This window comes from Pongo abelii, chromosome 7 (genome assembly GCF_028885655.2).
Source record: "Pongo abelii isolate AG06213 chromosome 7, NHGRI_mPonAbe1-v2.0_pri, whole genome shotgun sequence".
Lineage (NCBI taxonomy): Eukaryota > Metazoa > Chordata > Mammalia > Primates > Hominidae > Pongo > Pongo abelii.
In genome coordinates this window covers 91813481-91822460 of record NC_071992.2, presented here as the reverse complement: position 1 = coordinate 91822460, position 8980 = coordinate 91813481, and the positions used below count along the sequence as shown (strand labels likewise).

Below are 8980 nucleotides of genomic sequence, written 5' to 3'. Positions count from 1 at the left end.
CTGTGTTTATGAGAGTTGTTTTGGAATGAAAATTCTTTGCATTTGAGATCAAATTCTTTTATTCACAAGAATTACAATATGTTTTTCAGCTAAATGTTATGTTATACTCTTCCAAAATCGATTTTCCCTGCACTCAAGTAGAGGTAAATATTCTTTTTTTTTTCTGGAAATTGATAGTCCAATTTTCTCCTGCCTCTCTTTGGCACACCCTCATTTTGCATGAGATATGCTCCTTAATAAAATTTCTACTCAATATTACAGAAACTTCCAGAAATGGCATCTAAAATATTACACTGGCCCATTTAACTTCACCTTCACTAATTGTAATACATTATACAAAGAGCACTGTGGAAAAAGGTGGAACATTTAACTAACTGGATTTGGCTTCACAAACAGTAATAATACTTTTAAAAACATTATTAGAATATTTATTTCATCTCCTTTGCAATGTATTTTTCTTCCTTTTAAACTAGCCTTTCTAAATTCTTATTTTTAAAGTCGCAGTTGAAAGAGCTTTCACAAGCCTTTAAAAGACATTATGATTTGAATTATTCTTGCCCAGAAAATTACTTCTGATGTTTAACTTACATTCTCCTTTATTCAATTGTAGCTTCAAACTATCTTAGAAAATTAATTTTTCTTACAATTTTCCCCTTAAATCATCATAGGTACTGTCAATATTTTATCTTTCCAAGCACACATAGTACTATTTAAATTTCCAGAAAATCTGAAGATAACAAAGATTTCCTTTAACTTTTCACGTTTGATGAAATGATGCAGATATTCTCATTTAAGTATTGAACTCTAATCTCATAAAAAAGTAAGAATATCCCATAGGAACTTTAAATTGTTGTACATTTTTCCTGTTTGTGTAATATTTTCGTTTGGTTTCTAAAACTCATTTCAAACACACTCCCATCAACACACTCCAATCAAGAACTCGTTTCAAACACACTCAGTCAACAAAATGGAGCTGTTGCTTTTCTTCTCTAAGATTGATGCCAAGATTCTAACCTGGACATTTTCCTTCAAGTTTCCTTTTTCCTCAGCCACATCACACATTTAATCTAACATTAATTCTGGTGTTTGTAACTCCAAAATGTAATCTGAATTCATCCACATATTTTTATCTCTACTGCCACCACCCTTGTGCAGGCCACCATTATTTCTTGCCTGAGCTTTCATAATTGTCTTTTATCAGGTCTCTCTGCTTCCATTCTCAAACCCTTTCTAATTTATTTTTCGCAAAGCAGCCAGAATGATCTTTTAAACACTTAAGTCACATCATGTCACTACCCACATTAAATCTTCCTAAGATTTTCCCATTCTACCCAGAATACAATGTAAATTGCTAAGTTTAGTAGCCCATGCCTGTCTTTCCAACCTGATGTGATATCACACCCACATTCTCCCTGGCCATCCCCAACAACATTACCCAGTACTAGGCTCCAGCCACAATGCTTTCCTCTCATCTGTGAGCAAGCTAAACCCTTTTGACATCAGGGTCTTTTAACTTTCTGTTCCTTATGCCTAATTCTCTTCTCCACATTCTTTGCATGGCTGCCCCTTTTCCCTTCTCTGAGTCTCAGCTTAAACGAAACTTATTCAGAGAGTCGTGCTCTAACCACCATAACAAAAGTTGGACTCTCCCTTAATATATCATCTATATTTTATTATAGCACCTCTCACAATCTATAATTGCTTGCATAATTTAATAATTTCTTATTTTTTTCTTGCTTCTGGCAGAATATAAGCTCCAGTGCAGTAAACAGCCATTTCTCCAGAGAACCCAGATTCCTTTTAGTGGGAAATGGTATTTAGAAACCAAGTTCTGGGTGTCAAGTGTGCACATGGCTAGGGAGATGCCATTACTTCTAAACCGTCTCAGTGAATAAAGGCAGAGTATACCCATATACAGCCATTTACATTTCATATACATCTCTCTATTGTTATTAAACACCATGGCCTGTACTCTTTCCAAAATGTCAAAGTTGTATATGACAAATAAAGTCTGGGGAAATGTTCCAGATCAGAGGAGATCCAAAAGAGGAAAAGGAGATTAAAAGGTAATGTGTTATCCTGGAATGAATTCTGGATTGGTAAAACTTAATCATAGGCCGGGCGCGGTGGCTCATGCCTGTAATCCCAGCACTTTGGGAGGCTGAGGTGGGTGGATCATGAAGTCAGGAGATTGAGACCATCCTGGCTAACATGGTGAAACCCCGTCTCTACTAAAAAAATACAAAAAATTAGCCAGGCATGATGGCGGGCACCTGTGGTCCCAGCTACTTGGGAGGCTGAGGCAGGAGAATGGCGTGAACCTGGGAGGTGGAGCTTGCAGTGAGCCAAGATCGTGCCACTGCACTCCAGCCTGGGAGACAGAGCAAGACTCCGTCTCAAAAAAAAAAAAAAAGTAATCATATATTGTATATTTTTGGCACAATTGACACACTTTGAATATGGACTATGAATTCAGTAATAATATTGTATATATGTTAAAAGTCTTGATTGTTATAACTGTGCTGTGATCGTGCATGAGAATGCTCTTGTTCTCAGGAAATATACATTGAAGTATTAGAGATAAAATGTCACTGGCCGGGCATGGTGGCTCACGCCTGTAATCCCAGCACTTTGGGAGGCTGAGGTGGGCAGATCACGAGGTCAGGAGATCAAGACCATCCTGGCCAACATGGTGAAACCCCCTCTCTACTAAAAATACAAAAAAATTAGCCAGGCGTGGCAGCACGCGCCTGTAGTCCCAGCTACTCAGGAGGCTGAGGCAGGAGAATTGCTTGAATCTGGAAGTTGGAGGCTACAGTGAACCAAGATTGTGCCACTGTACTCCAGCCTGGCAACAGAGAGAGACTCCATCTAAAACAAGAAAAAAAAAATCACTACATCTGTGACTTGCTCTCAATGGTTTACAAAGAAACACACACCCATCCTCTCATCTATTGAGGGAAAGAGAATAACTTACTAGCAAATATGGGCAGTTAGAAATAATTGAATCAAAAAATAGCATATGAGAACTCTTTGTTGTATAACTTTTTCAATAGGTTTATACAGACACACAAATTTACAATTTTTTTTTCAAAATCTGCAATATGTTGTCTATTAGCATTGCTTTGAACGATTAAGGATTGAAATAACATCTTTTTTCTTTACCAAGGAAAAAGTAAATTAAATGGCTTGAAGTAAATAGCAGTATGTAAAACGTGCAAAAACAGAATTTTTCACAAAGGACAAATAAAAACAAGATTTATTAATTTTTTTCCTTAAATAAATGGATTTTATTATCACAACCATATTAGTCGTCAGTAGCAAATCCACACAGAAGAATATTATTGCTTAGTTTTTTATTCCTTTACAAAGAGAAAATCTTCTAAACAGCTTAAACTTGCCTAAAGCAATTTCAAGATGACCCAACTCTCCCCAAGTGACTTCTCAAATTCTTAAGCTATTATCTTTCTTGTTCAAACCCTTTTTCTAAACTTTTCCCCAATTACTCCAACCATATAATTGCAAAGCTAAGATTCCTATAGACTATCTCTATCAAAGGATCAGGATAGAGAATGATAAACCTCTTAACAAAAACTTAATTCTGATTCTTTTCCCAGATTAAGGTATCTTAGCAACCTGTGAAGCATTTTATCTGCTGATTCTATCATTTTGAGCACTTTGTTGAACCCTTGAACTGACCTTATATCTGTGTGTGTCCCCGCTTGTTGGCTTTGTTGGTCCAGGATATATAAAATGAGATTGACAAACATAAAGCAATGTGACCACACATGTCTAAATGTATTTAGCCTTTAACATCACAATTGGTTGTTTATTAACTTATGAACCAGAATCTTTATTTCTGTTCTTTGTCTCCTGCGAATTACAGGTTTTGCTCTGCTACATGGGTGGCAGAGATGGGGAATAAGAGCTTGCTTTTAGCTAATACAAGGATTTGAAATGAAAGAAGGGTCAAAGCCAAATTCAGACAGAGTTGCTGTAGCTGAGGAAGACTGAACACTGAAGCACACGTTGCAGTCCAACTCTCATGAGAATGTTCCCAGTCACACTACTCCAAGATGGATGCCTACTTATAAGACAGCATTCAACTTTAAACAAGTTCAACTATTTTGTGTTTCAGTACTCTGAATGCAGCTAGTATTACATGATATAATCAAAGAATCACTGTCAATGGTATCGAGAAATTGTTGTTTGCCATTTAGAACACTTTCTTCATCTTGCCTTCTACCTCACGGGCTACTGCATCTCAGTGTCAATCTCTGAATGTCACTCATTTTCCTGACCGTGTGTAAATGTTGCAGATTCAACTTTTTATCTTTTTTTTTCTCCATCACTTCTCATTCACTAGGTGACCCATGTACTCTCAAGGTTTTAAATCACATTTATTCTCTAGAAACTACATTTTTTTTTCTGTAGTGCAGACAACTCCAGAATTGGACTCCAGAATCCTAGGCAGAGACTTTCTCATAATCTCCAGGTGGATATATGTACTAGGCATCTAAATCTTACTATGTCCAAAACAAACTCCTGATTTTTAACTTCTAAAATCTGTGATTCTTTCCACAGACTCCCAACTTTAGTAGAAGGCTACTCCATTCTTCCTGCTTTTCAGTACAAAATAATTCTTGACTATTCTTTTCCTCGTATACTCCACATACAATATCATTAGCAAATCCTGAGGCTCTACTTTCAAACTTTCCAAAAAACAGATCACTTGTCACCACCTTCATCATTAGGACTCTCGTCTAAATGACGTTATATCTCATCTGGGTTATTGCAGTAGCTATTCATTGATCTCTCTTATTTCGCCCTGTACCTTCCAGTCCACATTGCCCACAGCAACCATGGCAATCCTTTTAAAATACAGGTCAGATCATGTTATTCCTCTGCTGAGGCCCCTTTAACATAGTAAATCCATACTTATGTCTTCAAAGCCCTTGCATGGCATGGTCCCCCGTCTCTCTGATCTATTTTCCGGCACAACTACAGCTCTGCCATCACTCTACCCTAGTCTCACGGACCTTTTTGCTGTTACTTAAGCAAGCCAAACATACTTCCTTTAGCATCTTTCAACTTGCTGAGCCCACTGCCTGGGCTGCAGTTTTCTCAGATTACTTAGATTCCTAAGGTCTCTGCACAGATGGCAGTTTACATAAGAGTGGATTCTTCCAACCATTCTTATCTAAGAGAGCACCAGCACCATCACTGATGTCCCCACATTTTCCATTTCCAATTTGATTTTCTCATTACTTGTATAATCACTTAACACATTTTTTATTCGTTTGTTTGTTTATTGTCCTTTTCCAGCAAAATATCCACGAAAGCACAGGCAGACCTTTGCTGCTTTCCTCTCTGCCGAGGACAGTGTCCGGTGTATGTAGATGCTCAATAAATATTTGATGAAAGATTCAATTGCATTTTTTTCTATGTGAAAGAAGTTTTTTATTATACCATGGGTATTTAAAATAAAGACTCATGATTATTGAGGCAAGGTTATAAATTACTTATTATTTTTGTGAACTTCTTTAAGGTCAGCTGTAAAAGAGAGATGGTGATATCTTCATAGTCTGCTACAAAGAGTTGACATAAACTAAATCAGGTTACATCTAGGAAGCATTTGAATTCTACCTAATGTTACAACTATGCAGTCTTTAGATGACCATCTTGCGCATGGGAATAACTTTGTGATTTGCTAAATTCTAGAAGCTTTATTTTGCCTACTTTTTTTTGGTCAGTAAAAATACGGGTTAGCATCAATTTGAAAAATTCCTTATTGGAAAACATCACTATTTGCATTGTCCCGTTAGGATGAAAATCTTGAAAGCATGTTAGAATTCATGAATGCTGAAACCCTGGGAAGAATACCAAATTTACTGGATCATGAAATCCACACGATGGCTCACACCTGTAATCCCAGCACTTTGGGAGGCTGAGAAGGGTGGATCACCTGAAGTCAGGAGTTTGAGACCAGCCTGACCAACATGGTGAAACCCCGTCTCTACTAAAAATACAAAAATTATCTGGGCATGATGGCACATGCCTCTAATCCCAGCTACTTGGGAGGCTGAGGCAGGAGAACTGCTGGAACCCAGGAGGCGGGGGATGCAGGGAGCCAAGATTGTGCTACTGCACTTCAATCTGGGCAACAGAGTGAGACTGTCTCTCAAAACAAAAAAAAGAAAAAAAGAAAAAAGAAAAATATTAATGGGCTAGGGGCTAGGACATGGGCCAAGATAACATGCTGCACAACAGAAAAATCTACACTTTGACATCATTGCGAATTATTTTACCTATATTATTTCATTTCAGCCTTAAAAAACTAAACAACTAGACATTATCCAACTCTTACACAAGTATTGAAACTGAGTCTCAGAGAAGTTAAGTAACTTTCCTAAAAACACAGAGTTAAAATGATGTAGACTGTATGCATATGGAAATCTCTAACTTTGAAGTTCATGTCATTTCCATTATACATTTAAGACCATCTTCTAGAACGTAAAGAAACAAAGACAGATTCAAAATAGGAGTTAAGTAGCAACATAGATGAAAATGCACGTTATCCTTAAGCCATTCAATAACTGTTGTCAAAGAATGACTAAAATATAGTTCATGTTACTGGAATGATGAGTCCATTCAGATGGAGGTGATAATCTGGATCTATACTGTGTTGGTCAGAGCATTCCTGGAATTATGTTTGGGTGTGGCTGTCATACTTTAAAGGTTATGGACAAATGGGAAATTCTTCCAGGGAAAGCAGCCAGGATGACTAAAGTTCCCACAGAACGTCCTAAGAGAAGTGGTTGCTGACTTTGGGGATGTGTAACCTGGGATGGGAGAAGGGAAGAGTCAGAAAAGGCTGACAGTCATCTAGGCCAGAAATCTCAGTCATTCAATATGGCTCCAAAGGAATAAACTATGACTATGGGACTGTCATGGCCCTGGGCATTGTGGAGCGCTGGGTGGATGGAAGGTACCACTGGTCAGTGAGGGCCAGAAGCTGCGCCTGCACAAGCGACACTATATCGACAAGCTGGTGGAGGACACAAAGCACTGGCCCAAAGAAAACCTGGAGATCATCTTCACACAGTCTGTGGAGACACTTGGAGTCCGGGGTGACCTGGCCTCAGTAAAGAAATCTATGGATCGGAATCAACTCCTTCCTCAGAGACTGGCTGCATATGCATCACCTGAAAACAAGAAGCTGTTTGAAGAGGAGAAATTGCTGAGACCAGGAGGAAAGTCAGAGAAGATCCAGACCAAGGCAGGTGAGGCAACAGTGACATTTCTGAAAAGCTGTCACCTGGAGGTAGGGATGAAGAACAATGTCAAATGGGAGCTGAACCCTGAAACAGTTGCCCGCCACTTCTTCAAGAATCTTGGTGTTGTGGTCACCCCCCATACATTAAAGTTACCAGAAGAGCCCCTCACTCGGTGAGGCAAGTACTGTTGTGAGGTGATGGTAAATGGGCTTGGTACTGTGAGGGTGCCTATGTCTCTGGTAAACTTTGAGAGGCCCAAACTCAAAAGTAGAAGTACTGGTTAGCCCAGCAAGCTGCCAACGGCATGGCCCCACCAGCCCCTAGAGGATCTAAACCTGTTCTCCTCCAAGGCAGCAAAGCAGAATCAGGAGCAGTGGGACCCAAACAGGCAAGCACCCTGCTCTCACTCCCAGCTCTGACAAAATATGGAATTTTAGAGAACATATGGAGGCATCAGACTGCCCTGTATAAACGTGTTGAATTCCTTATATTTGCCATCTTCATCTTTAACTGTCATCCCTGGGGCATCCTTGTTCCAGAAGTACCACTCTGTGGATTTGATAAGCTGGATACGATAGACTGAAACTATCCAGATCCTGTTTAGTTTCTTTGTCCATTGGAGTTTGCTGGGACAGACACAGGAGCTAGACATTGTCTCCAGTATTTTCCTCATTCTCATCATCTAAACTGAACATTTGTGTCTCAAGCAGACATAAAGAGACTGTGTTCCTAAAAAATAATAAATAAATAAACTATGACTATGGGTAAAAGCTAAGTTTCTTGGGGGAAATGCGCTGCTTCAGGAGTTACTAAGTTCTCTGTCACTGGAAGAATTCAAGAGGGAAAAAACAAACAAACGATGGATAGCGTGGTAGGGAAGTTTTAGAGGAATTTCAGGATCAAAGGGGGGATTGAACTAGATAACCTTTGGGTCTCTTCTGACACTTGAATTTCATGCTTTGTTAGAAAAGTGCCAGTCTGCATCTACCAGTTAGAGGGTTTAGGGTCAGCAATTAGGTAGCTATCTCATCCTGTTTGTAATGATAAGCATATATTTAATTAAAATGTTATCTGGATCTCAGTTGAGGCCTTCCTACACCCCAAGAGCAGGATAAGATAGACCTGACCTCAAAATTCTATGCTCTGAGAAAATTTAAGAAACAACATAATGTGAATGATTGGAGTGGAAGTCAGGCAGGGGGAGGATTTTGCATTCTTAGTATTTCCAGGTGTTTCTTTCTGCTCAGTAAAGCTAAATTTTCTCACTTCTCTCAAAACTAACCAACCAACCAACAACACTCCCACCAACATTAGTGAATTTAGTGAAATTTAATAAAGTTTAAAGTGGGGAGGATGGAAGGAGGCAGGATTTCTATTGCAGTAAAGTAACTAAATTAGGCACAAGCTATGTCTGATTTAAAAATATGCCTGGGTTAAGCCACCGGGGGAATACCACTGGCCTTTTAGTCCATGTTGACCCTATCATCATACAACTCAATGGCCTTTCTCCCCTCCTCTGCCTCCCCTACTCCATCTCTCCTCCTTAGTCACTGTCTCAGCATTGCTCTCAGGAACTCCAGCTTCTTTTCTAAGCTCTCAAACTCTCAAACCTACCTCGGATTCACTATCACGAACCCAAACTTACCCAGGTGCTCGGTAGACATTTTGGAATTAATGAACAATTATTTTTTTCAAGTTTATTG

The 8980-nt window shown here is 38.9% G+C and overlaps 1 pseudogene; it reads left to right on the top strand.

Annotated features, from left to right (window-relative positions):
* The first annotated feature begins 6950 nt into the window (after nt 1-6950).
* LOC100443883 (large ribosomal subunit protein bL9m-like) lies at nt 6951-7978 on the top strand (annotated as a pseudogene).
* The last annotated feature ends 1002 nt before the right edge of the window (nt 7979-8980 follow it).